Below are 20,337 nucleotides of genomic sequence, written 5' to 3'. Positions count from 1 at the left end.
ATTTGAGGATTTTTAACAGTTTTCTGGTTTGCAAGGTGGTCACAGCACACAGAGCTTCTACTGTTACAGCTTGCACCAAAGAGCTGCACTTTTGACTAACTGCACAGATGAAGTTATTATGCCATCCATGTTTTCCAGCTGGGAGAAAAAACAATCTTAAAATCTATCTGAGATCATTGCAAAGCAGCTGATACCGTTCAGAAGACCACAAACATGTGGGTGAAATGCTAAATTTTCAATGCTCTCTAAAGAAAAAAGAAAACAGGAAGATCCTTATGAAAACACTGAGTGGGAGATAGTATCTTGCCTGACAAAGGCTTGCACTGCAAGACCACTAAACTAAAGAAACTGAAAATATACCCTTTAGCAAAGAATAAAGTTGAAATTAATCTTAACTGTCTTGTTTGCAAACGGAATCTGATCCTCATATTTCAAAGTAGCTGAAAATGACTCAAGACAAATTCACAAATCCAGTTACTCAACATGAGATAATGGAAATTATGGCTCTATAACTCATAAGGGATGCTTCTGAGAAAATTTCTGGAAAGTGCTGTACAATTATGCATGATGAAACAATGGATTTCTCCAAAAGACAGCTAGTGGTTTTATGTCTGCAGAATGTGGATGACAACATGAACATTCATCCAGAGTTCGCCAGATCCTGCTATACTTGTGATGAAATCTCATCAATAATTAGAATGTTGTGTGTGGATCTAAGGGACATCCAGTGGTATGGATAATGCTGCAAGGGTGCTGTTAAAAATGGCAATTTTTGCAAAAGCCTGACTACAGAAGGAAGAACTGTAAGTCATTAATACTCACTGCATAGGAATTTTTCTTTATCCAAACAGACATTTCTGAAAACATTTATCTTTTCTGGAAATTCCCAAAAGGGAAGAAGCATATTAATAAGGATTTGTTGCAGACATCACCTTGCCTCTGTGTCCTCTATCTAGCAAGAAGAATCACATTCTGAGAACTTGGCACACGTGAAACTTGGGAAGATGTAAAAGGTGCAGTGAAAGATCCTGCATTAATAGCACAGCAGCTCAAATGGGAAAGCCTAATACCCCCTTTGGCACTGAACAAAGAGAGTCCTGCCTATGGTAAACAAGCAACCTTTTCACAGCCCTGCACGGCCTGGATATATTATTAGAGAAGGCCACTTTCTTACACAAAGACATGAAATGCCTTCAGCCATCCAATTGGGATAAAAGTTACAACTTGTTTGTATCCAATGGCTTTTCACCAAAGATTGCTGGAGTGCCCGAACGCAGTTACAGAAAATTAGAAGGGAGTTGTCTAAGTGTATCTGTGCTGAAGTAATGTTTTTATAGCACCCAGTATTCAATCAATTTGAATGCAGAGGCTTAGAAAATGATTCAAGATCTTTAAACTCACATAACAACTCCAAACAAAACAGAAATGCAGAAACAAAAAAGCCTTCAAGTGGCTGATGCTGATTTCAGCTGTAATTGCCTGATTACTCAGAGTCTTCTGCTGCAAGCCAACTGTAAGCTCACAGCAAGGTCCTTGTAGTCTGTTCAGCAGTACCTAAGCTGCCTCTGCCAAGGCTGGAGTCCAGAACAGCACAACTGCTAATTTTGGTGTCAGTGCTGTTTTAACACTATTGTATTAAAAATCCAGGCTGAGACAGTTACTTCTCCAGCGTTTTGTGGTTTTGAAAACGAGAATCAAACTGGTGACTTAAAGCTTACAGGTATTTTGGAAAAACTCGTATCAAGGAATTCAGGCAAATATGAGTTACTAGAACTTTGGGTTATAATTATAATCATAATTTTTCAAAGGGATTAAAGGCTCTAGAACCTCAAGTTATTTTGCCTCTGGCAGTTCTAGAGCTAAAGCCTTTAAAGTTCACACATACCATGAAAGGGACATTGCTTCAATTGTTACAAACCTGCAGTTACTAACAGACTGAATTTTGCACTGAGAGCTCAACTTGGTCTACAGGTCATGCAGTACTGTTTTTAGAGCCACAATGACTACTCAAAGCTAAGATCAGAACATCTTTCAAGGGATTTTTGTTTGAAAATACTGGTGTGGAGTCCCTCATTCCCTGCTCAGCCTGACAGCAGAGGAAACCCTGAGAAAGGGCAAATCTTTTAGAAATAACAGTGTCCATTACATACCCAGTATTTCTGTCCCTGTAGGACATCCCCCTAGACTGATGCCTTGACTTTCTTTGCCAAACTGTAAATGCTTAAGATACACAATGCTTGATCCCTCTGTGTCCCCAAGGAACTAGTTCAACATTAACAACTCAAGGAACTGATTTGGGTTCCCTCCTCCCCCTCAGTACAGAAAACAAGTAAGAAAAATCCTCATGAAGTAGTTTGTCAGAAACCTTTGGCTGTATCACCAGAACATATATTTGCATGATTTGCAAGTATTCCTTCCTTGTAAGGAGTCTGACTTCATAGTTCAGCTCAGTTTGATCCAAAGACAGTTGGCATCTTTACAGTGAGTAGATAAGTAATGTTTTCATGCAATGTGACAGTAGTTACTGTGTGTATAGCAGAGTAAAGTAATTGACTCTCCTGATTTATTACAAATGCTATCAACACAAAATTCACAGTAAGACTTTCATTATACTATGTTTTCTGTATAAACATCTCCATGGGTTTTGTCAATCCATTTTACATCCAAAAAAACGTAACAGCAGGGATGCATAAAATATAAATATGTCTGAGTCTGTATTTTGACTATTTCTAAGAAATATGCTTTAAGCAATTAAAATGATAAATAGAATAGGAAAGGAAGCTACTTCATTGTTTAAATCCAACATTTCATGCTCAAATGATTTCACAGGATCTCTCTCTTCTTCAAATTGTCCTTCCATTTACCTGGATTTCCCCCTGCCCCTAACCCTGGAGGAAATGAACTACAGACAGTTTGGGGGGAGATCAGATTTATGTGTCTTAAACACTATAAAGACTTATTATATATTGCAGACAAAAGTTAGACAGTTCCTGCCAAAAACCCAGTCTATACATTGCTAGCTGCAGACTGAGCTGGTGCCATAACCTGCAGTTTGGAATGTGTTTAAATCAGGCATTACCCAAGGTACAGATCAGGTGCTTCTAACCACCCAAAAAAGTGTGTACTGAGTGTAAAGGTGTGGATACTGCTGCCTTTACACAACTACAGTGCAATGGAGAAATTTCACATCATCTGCTTTATGGCACCTGACCCATCTGTAATATCAACCCTCCAGGGTTTTCTGGAGGTGGACCTCACCTCTCCTAAAAGGCAGCTTAAATTTAAAAAGCTTCAATGTGAGTCTCTCTCCTATAGGGTCAGATTTAAAGCTGGGCTTTCCAAGGACAAAAGTTGTTACTGTATTCATGCACCTGAATGTGTGTCAGGTGAGGATGAAGACTGAATCCTTGGGGAGGGAACAGTGTTCTTGGGTATTTACATGAGCAAACTGACTACAGTCCTCTGACATATTTGGCTGTCAAGGTGGGAAAATTCAGTCCTCACTGATATTATGCTTTGCCTTAATTGTGGAAAACTTAATGCAGCATTCGGGTTAGATTTCAAATATCACTTCTCTGGGTGGCAAGACATGAGACATTCATTAACTGCAGTGTCAAACGAGCAGATGAAAGTTCCATCACTAAGTATTTTTTCCAAGTCTACGATTCTTTCAACAGCTATAAGCAAACAGTAGCACTCTTGTCCATCAGGGAGAGTCTGTGGACCAGACAGATCCTACTGGCTGGAAATCAAGATAACTCCCATAGAGATTTCAAAAAAAGTAAACTGACTCGATTCTAAAACCTTAAAGACATTTGTTGGCAAAAAAAGTATACATGCCGTGTTTGCATCTGAATAAAAGATCTTGCAAATGTTTATTTTGCAAAACAGCCATTTCTTCTATTCCCACTTTTACATTTGTATGTCAGCAACAATTTGAAGTATTTATTTGCAAGTTATTATTTTTAAATACAGGTAGGAGGTTGTATGCATTGCTGTGGATGCTGATACAATAGTCTTCTAGAAAAGCAGAGCTACTATAATAACCACAGATTCTACCTTTAAAGTCCTAGGATACATTGGAGTCACATTCCTTTTTAATTTGGCTTATGTATTTACTTACTTACACATCTGAATGAAATACAAAGATGAAAGCTAGGAATTCCTGTAATTATCAAGAAGCAAAAAGAAAAAAAAAAAAGGCAAAATAAAAAAAAAACCAAAAACCCAAAACAGTTTTCCATACATTTCCTTCTTTGTGCTATTTCAAGCCTGCTGTGGGCCAAAACTCCATTTAACTCTACCATGAGTGGGAGGAGGGAGAACAAATACTCCAAGGGTCTAATCAGGACATTTCTTTATACTTCAGAGACAAGGATTGAGCTGATAATCTATAGTAAAAGTCCATCTTTAGGGCAGAAAGGTTCTCTTTATGGTAGGTCAGTAAAGCTCACTCCAGCACAGTATCATTTGTTTACACAGCACATCTCATTTAAGATCGTCAGGTTATTCTCAAAATAATTTCATAACGTCTTCATGAATGGTCACTTTGTTACTCAGATCTCCAGAAACAAGACTCACAACGAGAGATCTTATTACCCATAGCTGCAAACAAAACCAAGCAAAACTCCCTCTGTTGTGTAGTGGAAGGAACCATACACAGGCAGTTTAATCTTAGCCCCAAAGGTGTGTGCTGGTGTGATCTCAAATAGCTGTGATGCAAGGACATGGCACTTGGGCCAGACCCCAGCTGCAAACCCCTCTGTAAAACCAGCCTGCAGAATGACACAGCCAGTGACACGTGTCCAATCTACTCACACATAAACAGCTCTCCTGTCACTGCCTTGTTTAGGCCCAGGTCCAATGACAAAACATTCTGCTAATGAAAACAAAACATGACACTCAATCCTGCCTTCGCACAGGCTGAGAGTGAAACAACTGCTCTGCAAAGTAGTTATTGCCACCATTTTAGTCATGACAAAATGAGAGTTGGAGTCCAAAAAACTAATCCCTTGGTTTGAATGAAATTAATCTGTGTTGTGTCACTCATGTTTGGAGAGGAGGTTTGTCTTTATTAGGCTGCAATGTTAAATCAGACTCATTGCAAAAGCTTCTTTATTCTAACAGCCAAAATCAGCATAGATTCAGAACTGGTGCTTTCAAACTGGATAATGTTATAGGGCTCATCCTCAGAAACAACTATTACAGAATTATAAAACATTTTCTGCTTTCAAGTGAACATAAGGTGGCAGGAAGGACATTCATCCTCTTCCTGTCAGGCCAACACAGCTGTTCCCTACTGTCCTCAAACCAAAACCTTTCAGCAGCAAGCAGAGCAGGCAGGACCTCTGGGAGCTCCTTGCCAGCTCCAGGCTCCACTGAGGAACCCAAGCTTGGCTGGAGTGACTCAGATGGAATAACTTCTGCAAATGCACTTCAGTACTGACCCAGCAGAGGCCTTTATTATTCCAGCTCCCAATTTCCACTGAGCACAACTGCTGATATAAAGTCAGACTTCAAGGGAAACACCATCTCTAGAGTTCTCCAGACACACAAACAAATCTGCACATCTAGGGAAATGTCATGGTAGCTGTGACTGCCTGCCTTTTACAGGTGATGGAAGCCAAGAGGCTCAGGAAATCCACCCAGGGCAGGCTGCAGGACTGTGTTCAGATACTGCTCTCCCTCAAGTTCACAGTTCTCTCTATCTACCCTGTGTTATGCCTCAGAATGAACAGAAGAAAGGACAGTTTTGTTCTTAAGCAAGTATATTGTCATCCCAACTTGTGCAGAAGTGGAACAGTACTGGTAGGGACCAGGATGGGGATGGGAGCAGCTGCTCCATATATTCACATAATCAAGATATCCAAATGAAAACATGCAGTTGTAATGGCTGCCATTTCTGCCTGCTAATTTTTCCCCTGTTGCTGCATTCATAACTCAGCCTGCCTGACATGCGTGTGTACATGACAGTTTTGTACTTGCCAGAACACTTACAAATCTTTCTATAGTCAGAGTATCTCCAGGCCCCTACTGAGATGCAGTACCCTTTGTTTAGATAGCACACACAAGCTTAAAGAGAGTTCCTCCCAAAGGAATTTCAAAGAGAAGTGGGTGAGGGAGGGAAAGAGGAGAACTGAGGCACTGGGAATTCAAGTAACATGTTCACAGTTGAACAGCAAGCCTGGAGAGAGTTGGGAATTAAAGCCAGACCTCCCAAGGCCCAGCCCAGTGCGTTAACCACTAGACCCTCTTTCGTGAAAGCCTACTCCCACTTTCAATTGCATAGGAAATTGGAGCATTGAACTAATACTTGGCACCAAGCATCAATACTGATGGATCACTTAATTTCCCAATACCTCAAATCATCACTACACACATCGTGGTCTCTTGCTCCACAGTATATACAATATATAGTCTATTTTCACAAAGCCACAAGTAATTGTTGCTTCATCCGTTAAAGAGTATTTTGGCTGAATAGAGGTTTTTTTGTTTTGTTTTTGTTTGGAAATCCTGCCAAGAAACCCTCTTTGGTGGATAGTAACACATTTAGGGACTTGTTACATTACAAGTTAAAAGGAAAACTTGATTAAAAATTATATCAAACAGAATGGAGTTGGCTGAAGATTCAGAGCATCAAAGAATGGGAATCTTTCCCAGTAAGGCCAAAGTTACTACCCAGGGTCCATGGCAAACAATGGAAGTATTCATCAGAAGTAGTGCACCTTCCCTGCTGAATGTTTGTGAGAACATAGAAAAGCAGAGCTGGACCTGCTATCAACAGGCCAACTCTGTCTTAAAAAAAAAAATTACAGTCCAGAGTCAATCACAGTGGCCACAATGCATTTCAAATTTCAGCCATCCTTCACAAAATCAGGCAGATCATATTTCCTGAACAACTCAAGAGCCAGCTCACAGGCTTCCAAAGCAGCTCTTGCAGAGGCAGTGCCTGAGGGTTTCACATATATCCATGCATACACACACAGACATCTCTAACACAGATTTCCAAGGCTTCCAGGAGACCTGCACACATACAAAGTGATACCAGCATGAGCCAAAGCCCTCAAATCCCAGCTCCCAGAAGGAGTACACACTACAGCCCTATGCCACTGCTGGAGCAGCATACAGCAGCTTATCACAACTGCCCTGGGCATCTACAGGTCTCTGGAACCTCTTGAGAGGGTCTTCTATCTTGCTGCTGTCTTTGTAATAACAAGGGAATGATTTGGATTTCAGTACACACAAGAATATCTTGAGTGGAAGATGCCCTTGGTTTAAAACAGACTCCAAGCCAGCTGTAGGTAACATCAGCAGTGCCCAGCACTGAGCTGCAACAGCTCCAGCCCCTCAGTAACCCAGCCAGCTCCTTTCACACTGTAGTTTAACCACACACGTTAAAAATACTACTGAGTGGAGATGAATTTAACAAGGAAAGGGAAGAAAGATAACCACCATTTTCTGAATTTACAGTAAGGCACAACACTTCTGCAGGCACTGTTGTGTTACCTGTGGGTAGGAAAGTCATTCACTTCCCAGTCATCAGAGGAGCTGAGCCCACCTCAGACAGAGCTGAGTCTGAGGAGGAATCACATGCTGAAATATTGTGGTCCCTTCCTAGCTGGAGACTCTGTGAAAGGACCCAGTTCCCTGCATCATGTGAAGCTGCTCTTGGGAACTGAAGCAAAGGATCAAGGATTGAGACATTCTAGGAAAAAAAATCTGCTGGCCTGCTTTAGCTGGAAGGAAGATGTTCTGAGTCTGTGCAAAAATGCAGCAGATTATTTTACAGATCTGTGAACCCTTCCATGTGCATCCATGCAAGGCTGAACTGCTGTGCTGCCATTCCCATGTGCTCTGTGCATTACAGACGTGTCTCAGATTTGCTCATCTGTCCATGTGGTCAGATCACCACAGCTCAACAGCTGAGCCATTCTGGCTGCTCATGGAAGGAGCATTTTTAGCCTGAAGCAGGTGTGAGATCATTCCTCCAAATATTTTTGCCATGGTGAGCCAAACTCAATTATATTGTCTTTCCTTTCCCACAGGCCAAGAACACAGTAGGGGACAGTCATCACAGTGTAGCTGGCACATGAGAATTTTGATTTTGAAAAATGAACAATAGTTAGAAAAAGCAGAAGACATTGTTCACTGTCTCTGAAAAAAAAAAAGAAAATAAACCCCAAACCTGTCTAAAAACCAAACTTGTGCATTAAACAGGGGTGTCAAATAATGTCACAATTTTAACCTGTGGTTTAAAAAACAAAAGATAAAACCAAAAACACTTTTAGTGACCAAGCCCAGGCCATTACACAGAAATCCTAAGCCAACATGAAGAGGAGAAAACAACAAACTGTGAGCACAAGCTGCTGCCATGGCTCAACTCAATGAGAGCTGTGGGTGCATATGTGAACACTTCAGTGAAAGATCAGGACACTTCTTCACAGCTCTAATGGAAGAAAACCCAGCTCTTAGATCTGTAACAGCTGAACAGCCACTGGTCTAGTTCCAGCTCTCCTTTTTTTCCTTTTCTTTTTTTTTTTTCTACATTAAGCTGATTTTATAGCAACTAAACAATTTTCCTTGCCCTCACTGCATGCTGCAAACATTGGTGCTACAACATGGACATTATGACTTTAATAAAACTAGAAGCAGCTAATGGTTAACAATAAAAAATAATATTTTTTCTTCAAGCAATTAAATTGTAATATAGGGCTCTCTAATTCCTTCCTGTCTGGTCCCATGGGCCTAAGAATAAGGCAACACAAGAAATAAATAATGTGTTGCTGTTACACTACTTCAACTAAGTCCTAAAGTCTCTACAGGAGAAATATTGTCTCCCTCATTAATTCTGAAATCTCTTTTATGGTTTCATATATCAAATTACCTTTCTGCTAACGTTTTATTTATCCACTAGTTTACTGCTTTATATTTCCAATTCAGCATTATTTTAATGAGTAATTTGGCTTTGATAAGTCTATGACACATCACAGACAAATCCATGTTACATTTAGCTCAACAAACACTCCAAAATAAGCAGGCACCCAACATTCAAAGAGTTTGTAACATTTTGCAACCACACCTTGATGTTAGTTTGTTTTTATATATTCCCTTCCAAATGCAAGTAACTTCCCAGCTCACTTTAACAAAGAAATACTAACAGTAGACAAGAAAGGGATTATCTTAGAAGGGTTCAGTAAGTATTCAGACAAAAGTATTACAGTATCATAGTCTAGTTTCTAAATCACACCCTGAATAACCTATGTGGAATGATATGAACAAATTTGCAACTTTAACCTAATCTGGAACTCCACTTAATCTACTGCTGGGGAAGCTGCAGAGGATCTAGGCAAGATCAGTCCTTCAGCACTGGGTGCTGTATCAACAGAGCCTGCTTCTAAATGTTTTTAGCACACAATGGATGGGAGCTACATTCTGGTATCAGAAGGCTCTATGTGCAGAAAGCTTCTCAAGTTTACAATGTCATTTATAAGCAAATGAAAGACTGCACTGAAGTGAAAGAATAATGTGCAGACAACAGAAAGGAAACTCAGAACATGCAACCATCACAACAAGAGGCTTTGCACATAGACCTCAGGCAAGAAAAAGAATCTCTACCTTGAGGTGAGATGGGAAAAGTTTCAGAGTATTTGCTGGGCTAAAACAAGATGAGAAACTTTCCAGCTCAACCAAGTGTTCTTTTCTGGCTTTTAGGAGCTGTGAGAACTAGCACAGAAATAATAACTCCATGTTAACCCCATAGCAAGTGCAGGCTGAGGGTTCTGCTTTCACCATACCATCCTCCAGAGCTCTTCCAGCAGCCCCTATGGCCTGTGCCCCCTGAGCTGGGTTTGGCCTGGGTAGGAAGCACCTGATCTCATTTATGTCCCCACCAGGGACATGCACTGCAATGAGAAATGGCCCTCTCATGCCCCCTGGGCTGCAGATCTCCTGCATAATCTCACCCTGATGTTACAGAACCTGCATCATGAAGATTCACAGGAACTGCTCAATGTATCACTGCCCTTCAAAAAATATGGCAAATCAGCTATAAGGAAGTATAAACTCTTCAATACTGGAAAAAGATCATCACCCCAGGTCAAAAAGGGAATGGGAATAAAAAGGGTTTGGCTCAGTTTCTTTTTTTAACCTGACACATTACCTTTGCTGGAGCATATGAAAACAACACACTTGTGAAAGCATCAACAGCACTAAAGAGAAAAGAGTCTACCTTCTCATATCAGAGAAACTGCATCAGGGTACAGAACCTAATGAAAGAATGAAGTTTTTCAGTGTTGGCAGATGTTTCAAGTACATGCTTGAAGTGAGTGTGAGTTAACCAGCTTAGCTTTGCTGCAGACCTCCTCTGCCTGGTAAAACTCCCTGGTATTTCACAATGACACACGTGCCCCAACACCCACACACACCACGACCATCTCCAGTAATAATGATGTGTGCCCTGGAAATACCAGTTATTGTAGCTCTAAGCCCTGCATTTTATGAGCTTTGAGTAATTCTTAGCATTCAAAAACCTCATTCCAAAGGAGAAGAATAACAAAGTTTGTAAAGAACAAAAAGGAAGGACGGGTAGCAGTTGGCATGAGCACAACTGGGCACCAGAAGTTTCTTTCCTTCTTTCTCCCTGCACATAGTTTTAGTTGCATGTACAAGCTGCTGCATTCAAGAGCTTCACCAGTTCCACAATAAGTGAAATTCTACTCCTGACCACTCTTCCAGAAAGTGAAGTCTAATGACCTCTGAGTTACAATAATTACTTATATGCAGTGCTCTTGGACCACATACTCCCCCCAGTCAAGAAGCACTTTAGAAAAGCAGGCATCACCAGCCTGATTCTGCAAGCAGCAAGCCCAAGGCAACTGAGGGGGTTTCTGCCTCACTGGAGATTCTAATGGTGAGCCAAGGCAGAGCCCCCAACTCAGATGTGACCCACATCACCAGACTCAGCACTGCAACCAGAGACAGATGTCACTCAGCTGGGTTATGCACCACACACCCATAACAAACCTTACTGCACTAGGAGGCAAAACCTGTCACCTTTGTGGACAAAATGCAAATGCTGAATAAAGGATTCCATCTTGTAAAGACTCCCTGTGAGATGCAGGATGTCCCTGATCTGCAGCTGAGAGAGGCAATGATGCTGTCACCTGGCTGCAGGTCTTACACACTCAGTCAAGCTACATGTCAGTGATTTAACCCTTATCACCTCATCAAATGTATCACAGGCACTTCACAGGCAGGTTTGTAAGTCCAAGCTAAAAACATACCCATATAAGAAGACCTCTAAGTCAACAACAAGTGCAACAACACTACAAGGACAATGTACTGGAGTACGAGACTGATCTGTCAAAAACTGAAATAGCTGATTCCCACAATATTTTCTAAAATTCAGAGAAGCACTGGGAATTATTAAATGTAACTGATATCACTGAATTATGTCTCCATTTACACAGCATCAGGTTCACCAACTTCCTTTCATTTAAAAAAGAACAATATTCATTTTTTGTTTTCCTTCCCTCTGCTTCTCAGTTACAAGTGTTTCCTTAGGAATGCAGAGAAAACATGAAAAATATAATTAAACTGGTTTTTAATAGAGAATTATTTACTGCTTATTTTCAAAGTTGGTATGGTTGCAGTCACATGTAGGACATGTCTGTATCTTTGATTCACAAAAAAAGGTTATTCATTCTATATATTATATATATTTAGCTCATAGTCATACATAAGTATATAAGTACTACAGTACACACTGAACTGTTTAGATAAAACATTTGTCAGAAAGAACAATGTCTTAAACCACACAGAGCTAAACAGAATTGTTTCTGTTTCATGGAGTATTTATTCCATTCCATGAAACTATTATTTCTCTTGTTCTCAGCTGGGGCTGAGAGTGGTATCACTGTCACCACGAAGACTCTATCTACAAAATGCTCTGTAAAAGCCTGAGTTATAATATCAGGGTTTAATCAGCCTTAACCCCACTAGCTTAATGAGGAACAATTGTGTAAGTGGGAAAATGATTTATCTGGGGACTGTGAAGCAGATAATTTTGGTTAAATTTTTCCAGATGGCTTCAAACCCTGAAAACTAGCCAAATCCTTTACCTACCTACTGAAAGAGCTTGGATGCCTTCCCTGGCTGATTCATAAAAGGAACATGTTGTATATAATCTATATGGTATGACATCCCCATTCTTGGCCACCAGCACAGGGATATAATTAATCAGTATTAGCTGATACGTGTTTTTCTTTCCATTTATATTAGAAATGCAGATTAAACACAAACTTCTTACAGTCTTTGGATGTGACATTCTCCCAGTGAGCTCTGATGGTGGGAAATGGGAATCTGCTGCCTCCCAGCAGCACCAGAGCTATTTTTACAAAGCAACATGACAGACAATAGGTGATCCTTGCTTCTCAAGCACTGGGCAGGGAGATCCTGGTGGATTTGGCCATTACAGACATCTTCTAAAGGAATCCTGCCAGGCAAAGAAAAAAGCAAGAAGTGAAAAAGGAACAACCACTGGCAAAGCATGGAAGGACAGAGCAATGGAAGGAGACAAGCTGGGAGAACTCAGCAAGAACCTGTTCAGCATGAAGCATGATGAGAAGGAAGTTTTAATTTCGGGGCTTCCTCCCTGGCGGCCTGGTACCAACACTTTGACTCCAAGAACAATTCCTTTATGATATATAAAATTATTAACAGTGTAACTAGTTTTCCTAGTGAAGAAGTTACCTGTTGGAACTGAAGGAATTTCGTTTTCCTTCAATTTAAACAGGCTTAGAAAAATCAAAGTCAAGAGGTGGATTTCTGGTGCTATCTTTCCTGAACCCAGCTTAAAGGGCAGAGGTGTGATGCCCTCACAAAGCTGAGGGGTATGATTACCAGCATCAGACAAAACACAATAAATACTCTTCTACCTACCCTTCACATTCAGTATCCATTCTGCCACTTAAAGATTCCATCTTTCTAAATGTGATAATTTTTCTACTTTTTGTAGGACCGAGAGCTAAGCTACTTCTTTTTTCCAAAATCACATTTTTCCCTCCACTCTGCATCTTTGATCTGTATCAATTCTCAACAAAATCACTCCCCTTCTTTTCAGCCTCAATATACTTTTTTTCAAGTCTCTGATCTACTATTCAATCCATCTTTGAAGCCTTTTAAATTCTGCTAAATCTTTTAGGAGGCAAAATATTAATGTAACAACATAATATTACTTCCAGGGCTATTTTCTATTCTCTTCTTTGTATTCTCTAACATCTGTTGTTTTGGCTTACACCATATGCAAGGGGAAGGAGGGCTGAACACTCTATAGGGAAATAACTGCATTATGAAGATTTTCACTTCCTAGTGCAGAGAATGCTTATTCTAAAAATCTCAGGTAGATAAGGATGTTTTAGTGAGCAAGGTGTGGAACAAAAAAAGAAAAACAAATAAAAAAGAAAAAATAATTATCACTGGATTTGTGAAAAGCAGAAGTGTACTTTAGCTAACAGCTTTTCAAACACAACTCACTCTGATGATATGAGATGCAAGGTCATGCTTTAACTCAAATTAAGTCACACAACACTTCATAAAAGCATCTCAATTCACAGAAAACTATTTCTCATACAGTTTTCTCATTTTGCAAGTATTTTTGTTTCTACCCTGACAAGTCCAAACAAAAGCAAATCATAAATGTGCCTATAATTTGCATTCCTTCCCTGTGGAAGATATTGAAGCAATTTATTCATTTAAATACTTGAATCCTATCGCTTTAACGCATTTTACCATATCTCATCCAGCAAAGATAATGCTTTCAGATGAGGAGCAAAGAGCTGTTAATTTGGCACAAGTCCTTCAGTTACAATGAAGAGGCTCCAAGCAGGAGGTAAATACTGCACCACAGCATGAAATTACTCAGCTGTAATAAAAATTTATAGAACTTAAACTTTTCTTGTATTTGCAGTGAACATTACTTTGCAAATCTAAACTGACAGGAGCTTTAAGAACTCAAAGCCATCTTCTCTTGCAGCAGTTTTTCTGTTCCTGACAAAATGCAGCTTTGAGGATCCAGGTTAGAACAAATTCAGCCACAGAAGGCTAAATCTCAATAATGAAAATGCTGCACCAAGTCAGAGTATGTCCTCAGATCCATCTGAGTAGCTGAAATCAGGAAACATTCCACATTTGCACCTGTGTAACTGAAAGCAGAATGCAGGTATCTGCTTTCCCTTTAGTCTCAGAAGCCAGGAAACAAATTCAATCTGTTCCCACTTGCTACATTTATGAAAATCCTCCAATTGCTCTCCACAGGAAATATTTAAAGGATACTCTTATGCTGACATGAAAATACTACTTGGGGTGATTCCCTACTAACCTGTTCCTCAGAACTCTGTGCAATGCCCCAGGTATCAAGGTAGGGACAAGCAGCTCCATCTGACTGTTGCTGATTCATCCCATTTGCACCCATCTAAGCAGAATTTGCAGCATGTTTACATAGCAGTTTTTAGCAGTGGCACAGGCTGCTTGCACAGATCTGCTGACTGGGAATCCTGAGGAATACAGAACACAAGTAGGGCCAACATTACAAGGAGAAGGCCACAAAAGGTCACAAGTTCTTATGCAGAGCTGAATAAATTCACTTGAAAAACCAGAAACACAAGGTAGTCAATGGCTTATAGAGGGAGGAAAACAAAAGCCTCAAACTTTCCAAAGAGCCAGAGCTTATTAATCTTTTTCTGTTCAGCTTCTAAAGTTTTATAACCACATATCTCACCTATAAATACTCAGTCTAAGAGCAATATGTCTTGTTCCGTGTAAACTCCCCAATCAATGCTGCCTCCTTTTCTATTAATCCACCCTTTAAAATACGTTCTTTTATCAGGTTTTAATGTCTAACATGATTTAATCAAGAACACATGCCTCATAAATATCATCTGTCATGTTCCATTAGTTTCATGTGGAAAAGTACAAGTCAATAAACAAAGGTTGTGCCATAAATCTGCCTTGAACACATTATACCTCAAATAAGAAAATAAAAACATGTGTGTCCTTTGACCTGGATATTCTTAAAATGGAACTTCAGGTATTGTCTTATGCCTTTAAAAATGTCTAAAGCATTCACAATTAATTGCGTACCTAAGCAATTTCAATTTACATAATGTTGATCTGGAGATGGTGATTAAATAAGCACTATGCCTTTAAGGCACCTGTTAAATAACATCACTGCCTCTGGGTTAAAACTGATATCCCACACTGCACAATGAAAACCAGGCCCCTCCACCATGCAACTGTGCAATAAAACCCCCTCGTAACTCAGAGCAGCCATTGGCTTCAGTTATTAATAGAGAGAGGGGAAGAAAGGAAAAGAAAAGGGGGGGGAGAAGGAAAAAAAGCAGCACCTTCTCCTGTGCACTGCATGGAAATGTGGCTGCTGAAAGCACCAGAGGATTCCTGATAGCTCTCCCAGCCCCTCCACTCCAGCCTTGGTGGGCACCAGTCTGGCACCAGTTCTCCAATTGCCCAAGCACACAAGTAATATGAAGTACAAAGTTTTGGTACTTACAACAATGATCATATATGATGCTTGGGGTCATCTGGGAATTTTTATTTAAGGAAATTCCCAGCCTTTCCAGGGTTGAAGTCAGTGCTTTCAAGCTCTCCTGCTCTTTTAAGGCACACAGCAGTTTGTGGCTTTTGGTGTTTTCCCCTACTGATCTCAGTTTGTTACAGACTTTGTGGGTGGCATGGGACAGATGCTCCCTGCACTGAGCACCTGCATAGCCACAAGCTGGATTTGACCCTCCACATGCTCCTTCCCAGGCTCTTGCTCCTTCACCCAGTGGGCTCCACACCCTCCCTGCCTGGCCCTCTGCTCTACAGCAGCACAAAAAAAGGGACAGAGATTTCACTGGGGTCCCTTATCCATGCCCCAGCACCTTTCTGTGCAGCTCCCATGTGTCCTGAGTGACTCATTCAAATTTAGCTCTGCTAGAGGCAATCGTCTTTTTCTCATGTTCCACTGACTTCTGGAGGATCTGGAATATGGTGGACAGTTCTGGTTCCTGTCTAAAACCAGAGAAATTGGATTGACAACAGCTCTAAAGGCCCTGGGATAGGAAGTTTTCCTCCATTCACTGTGAAATCTGAGAAACAAGTTCACATCTCAAGAGTTCAATTTTTAAGCTTTACAAAGAAAATAAAGAAAATAAAGAATATCTAGGTCTTTTTCCTTAATGACTCCATTGATCACCCACACACAGCCTGCAAGTCCTGTTTACCTTTTTGTGCAGATGAGCCTATACTCACGTCCAAAGCAGTTGTGAATGCAAGGAGAGGCTGATGGGGATTCCAGGAACTCCCTGGCTCTCACATCCCTCAGCTGGTCACACCACCAGAACTGTGGGTCCATATTGAAAGTGCCAATTGCACAGTACCACAAGAGTGAGAGAGCACCCAGAGGAGGGATCACCATCACAGCACCCTGGTGCAGCCCTTCACAAGTCAGGGTTTAGAGAACAGCTCAAAGGGCTGGGCAGTGACTCAGCCCTGGCAGTGTTTCACAGGGCATTTTGGGAGTACACTGAATATTTTAAGTGAGAGGACTCTTGGTATTCTCAGTGCCAGACACAGAACCAGTGTATGGCAGGCAGTCCCAAGTGCTCACTCTCAGGCTACATCTAACCTGGCTGAACACCAAGGCCCTTTGCTGGCAAAGGAACAAGTCTCTTCCAAAAACCTACTCTAATTACAGCTGCTCTCAGGGCCCTTATAAACATCAAGTCCCACTTCCCAGCTCTTGTGTTTCCTTTTCCTTCAGTAACAGGATTTTTAAAAGAAATACAGTTTTCTGGGTCAGAAGACCAAGAGTCTACACATTAGAACAGTTTGATAGGAAAGTCATAATACTTGTAATTCCCTGAGATCTTTTATCTTGTGCATCTCAGAGAGACTCCAATGGTATCACCTGGCAAGGAGCCAAAAGAGCTCTGCTACTAAACCAGCATGATAACATCAGTGCTGAGTGGAGGAAATGCCAACAAAAATCTCCCACTTTTCCCTGGATTTTCACTCACACAAATGAGTATGTCACTCTAGTTCCCCACTCAACAAAGTTGCAATGCCTGAAGGTTGGCCCCATCCTCCCTCAGCAAGGATTAATAGAAGTGCAGTGTATTTTCTCTGACTCACTCTCCCACCCCACTGCTTGTCTAGTAGGTCTCATCTCCTTGGTGGAACAATAGATTATCACATGGCACAGCTTTCTAGGCAGCTGGCTGCATCACGTGCTGGAACTCACCACGGGAAAAACTGAAAATTAAAACTATTGCACCACTCACAGAAGATGCCTTAAAAGGAGACCCACAGAAAGCAAGAACTGTGTAATATTCAATGCCAGAAGACCAAGCACCAGATCCAGAGAACTGTTTAGGCACTGAATTTCCACAGATGTCAATGAGAGTTAGGTGCTTGAATACCTCTCACCATCATGCCTTTAGAAAAGCAAACTGTAAGGCTTGATTTTCTAGTAGTTCTATAATTCCTACAAATTCTTCTTCACCTCCTTTGAGGGGCAAGTCCTTCAAAGAAATATCTAGGGCAGTCATCACACATTTGTCTTGCCTGAAAGTAACCATCCCATTCTCAAAGAGAACAGACAGGACCTGATAAATGCATGAAAATAAAAAAACAAACATGACCTTTAAGGACACTGTTCAGGTGTCACTGCTTGGCTTCCTAGGAGCCATTTAACTCCGTGAATCTCTGAAGCAGGATCCTGTCTCTACTTATAGCTTATAGAGAAGCAAGGAAGTATCTGTCAGGTATTGCACTGTAGAAGAATACCTGAGAGACATTAGCTGCTCCTTAAAACTAATAGATTGTTTTCAATTAACATAGGCACCATTGAATTTCACTGGTTCTTAAAACAACATAAAACAAAAACCCCAAGCAAATTCATAAAAAGCTACCACATTAACCAAAATTAATGTGGCAGGGTTCTGCAACTGAAAATCCATAAAGAAACTTAACTTAGCACCAAAGGGTGATCACTTGCCTCATTCAGAAATATAAATCAAAGATACCACCCAAAGGAAAGGGAAAAGAAAAAAAGCCCTTGTGATGACAGTTCAGACTGAAATTAATTTGCCCACTTGCAGAAATTCAGAAAGTGTTTGCTCTTGATTTTTCATCTCCACCACATGGCAGCTGCTTTCTCCCAGGGCACACACTCGCAGGGCTGTGGGCTGCAGGAGCAAGGCAGCCAACACTGGGAATAGACACGTCCCGTGGTGGCACAGCAAGGAGCAGGCACAGACACACTCCACGGGGTGTGGGGAGCCACAGGTACACAGACAGACAGACCTGTGTCTGGCCCAGGGACTGACAGAGGGAAAGGTGTCACAAACATAAATCTCAGGCCAGGGAGCCAAAGAACTCAGCTGAATTTTAGTCACATGGGTATCTCTCAGTTTCCCTTGGCTGCCTCGACCAACTGCAGCCCCAAGCTGTAAAACCTGCCCACAGCTGCTCTGCTCACCCCCAACCTGATGTTTCACACTGTGACTTTATGCAGGCTTGTTTGGATCTAACAAGGTCCTTATTTTTCTACAATGCAGGAAATAAGGAAACCAGCCATCAATTATTAGAAGCGCAGCAGATCTGAGCCGCGTGGCTGTAAAACAGATTTTTCTTTAATGAAACTGAGCTGGCGTTTGCCAGAAATAACAAGTGCCCAAGACCAAAATGTAAATCAAAACTAAAGGAGAGTTTTCAAAACTTTGAATCATTGGTAGCAACAGACAAGCTCAGAAGGAGGTTGGTATGATTTTGGAATGTCTTAAAAATGTGTGACTAATATGACTTCTGAAGACATTATTTGTGAGTTAGTATTTCAGTCTCCCCACAGAAAGAAAACATCATGACCAGAGAAGGCCAAAATGTTTGCTGTAATAACTGTGTTAGTATGTCACTATTGCTGGGCTAGGAAGGAGGTTGAGCCTTTGTTTTCATTTCAGAAAACAAAGAAAGGGAAGACATTAATGTTGAAAATCATCAGTGCCAGGCAAGAGATATCACAACCGTTATCCTTTCCCCACGTGTCCAGGTTTTAAATCCTTGGTTTTAGTTGGTCTCAGCCCAGGCCCTGGGAGACAACAGGTTCCATCACATCTCTGAACAGACTTGTCTGGTCCAGGAGGAGTGGTGCTGTTTGCAGAAGGGAGAGACATAACAAGAGGAAAGAAAGGGTGGGTTTGGAGCAAACATTAGTTGCTAGTGATTTCCTTGCCATAACTACTGCCCAAACTGTGTGACTGTGGTTGTGGCAATGCTCCTCCTGCCTGTCCCCTACTCTTTGTCACAATACCCAAAATGAGGGCATAAATTTGGCCTCCTCTGGATGCCAGACCCATGGACTGCATTGCAGAGGGCACATGAAGGAACTGCAGCACCAGGTTTGGAATCCAGTCTTTTACAGACTGTAAGTGGAAGCCCTTGGCATGGTCCAGCTTGTCCATTTAGTGATTCTGCCACTGAATGCAACTGTCTGTAATTGAAATTAATCATTTTTTCCATAGGAACATTCAGTCTCTCTGAACTCCAGCAGGTTTATCCTTTACTAAACTGTTCCAGGCTTAATTACCCTTGCAGTCAAAAACACATCTTCCTTCTTGTTTTATCCTTCTCAGCTTCCAGCCATGAGATACCACTCTGCACTCAAAATAACCCTCAAGTATCACTTATCTTCTCCTCCACTGCATCTCTGGAACAGACCAGATTCCCTGTTATCTTCCATTAGTCCATAGGTCAGCATCTTCCAGGTCATTCTCCCAATCCTTTGATTTTCCAAAGCCATTTAAGAAAGTCTGAGCATTAATCTATTTTCCTGCAACCAGAATGGTAATTTGCAGAAGAATTACATCTCTTCCTTAAGCTTTTTAATAATGTATCATATTACCTCATACCTTATTAGAAGCATTATTTTCTCATACTAGTTGGATGTGACATTCCAATCCTTTTAAGTGTCACTGCATTCCAGAACAAACAGCCTCCCACCTATAAATCAATTTATATCCTCCATGTCAAGGTACTGTCTCACACGTATGACACAAGAAAATACCTGTTGTCCAGTTCCTGATGACTGCTCAAGAAATCAATGTCAAATGCCAGTCACTTCCTGATTTTTATGAAATAAAAATATTCCCTTAAACTGAAGGAACAAACTTTGGTGGTAGTGGCTTTCTATATTCTGCTGGGATTTCAGCAGAAACTATTCAATAACACTGGGAACAAAACTCAAACATTCAGAGCAGTATACAAAACACTGTCACTGTCCAA

At 40.9% G+C, this 20,337-nt stretch overlaps 1 protein-coding gene across 1 annotated transcript in view; it reads right to left on the bottom strand.

Annotated features, from left to right (window-relative positions):
* The window catches only part of GLIS1 (GLIS family zinc finger 1), a 182,887-nt gene that overhangs the window by 140,014 nt on the left and 22,536 nt on the right, over positions 1–20,337 (bottom strand). The window lies entirely within an intron of this gene.

Source organism: Erithacus rubecula, assembly GCF_903797595.1.
Source record: "Erithacus rubecula genome assembly, chromosome: 10".
Lineage (NCBI taxonomy): Eukaryota > Metazoa > Chordata > Aves > Passeriformes > Muscicapidae > Erithacus > Erithacus rubecula.
This window is presented reverse-complemented; position numbering and strand designations above follow the sequence as displayed.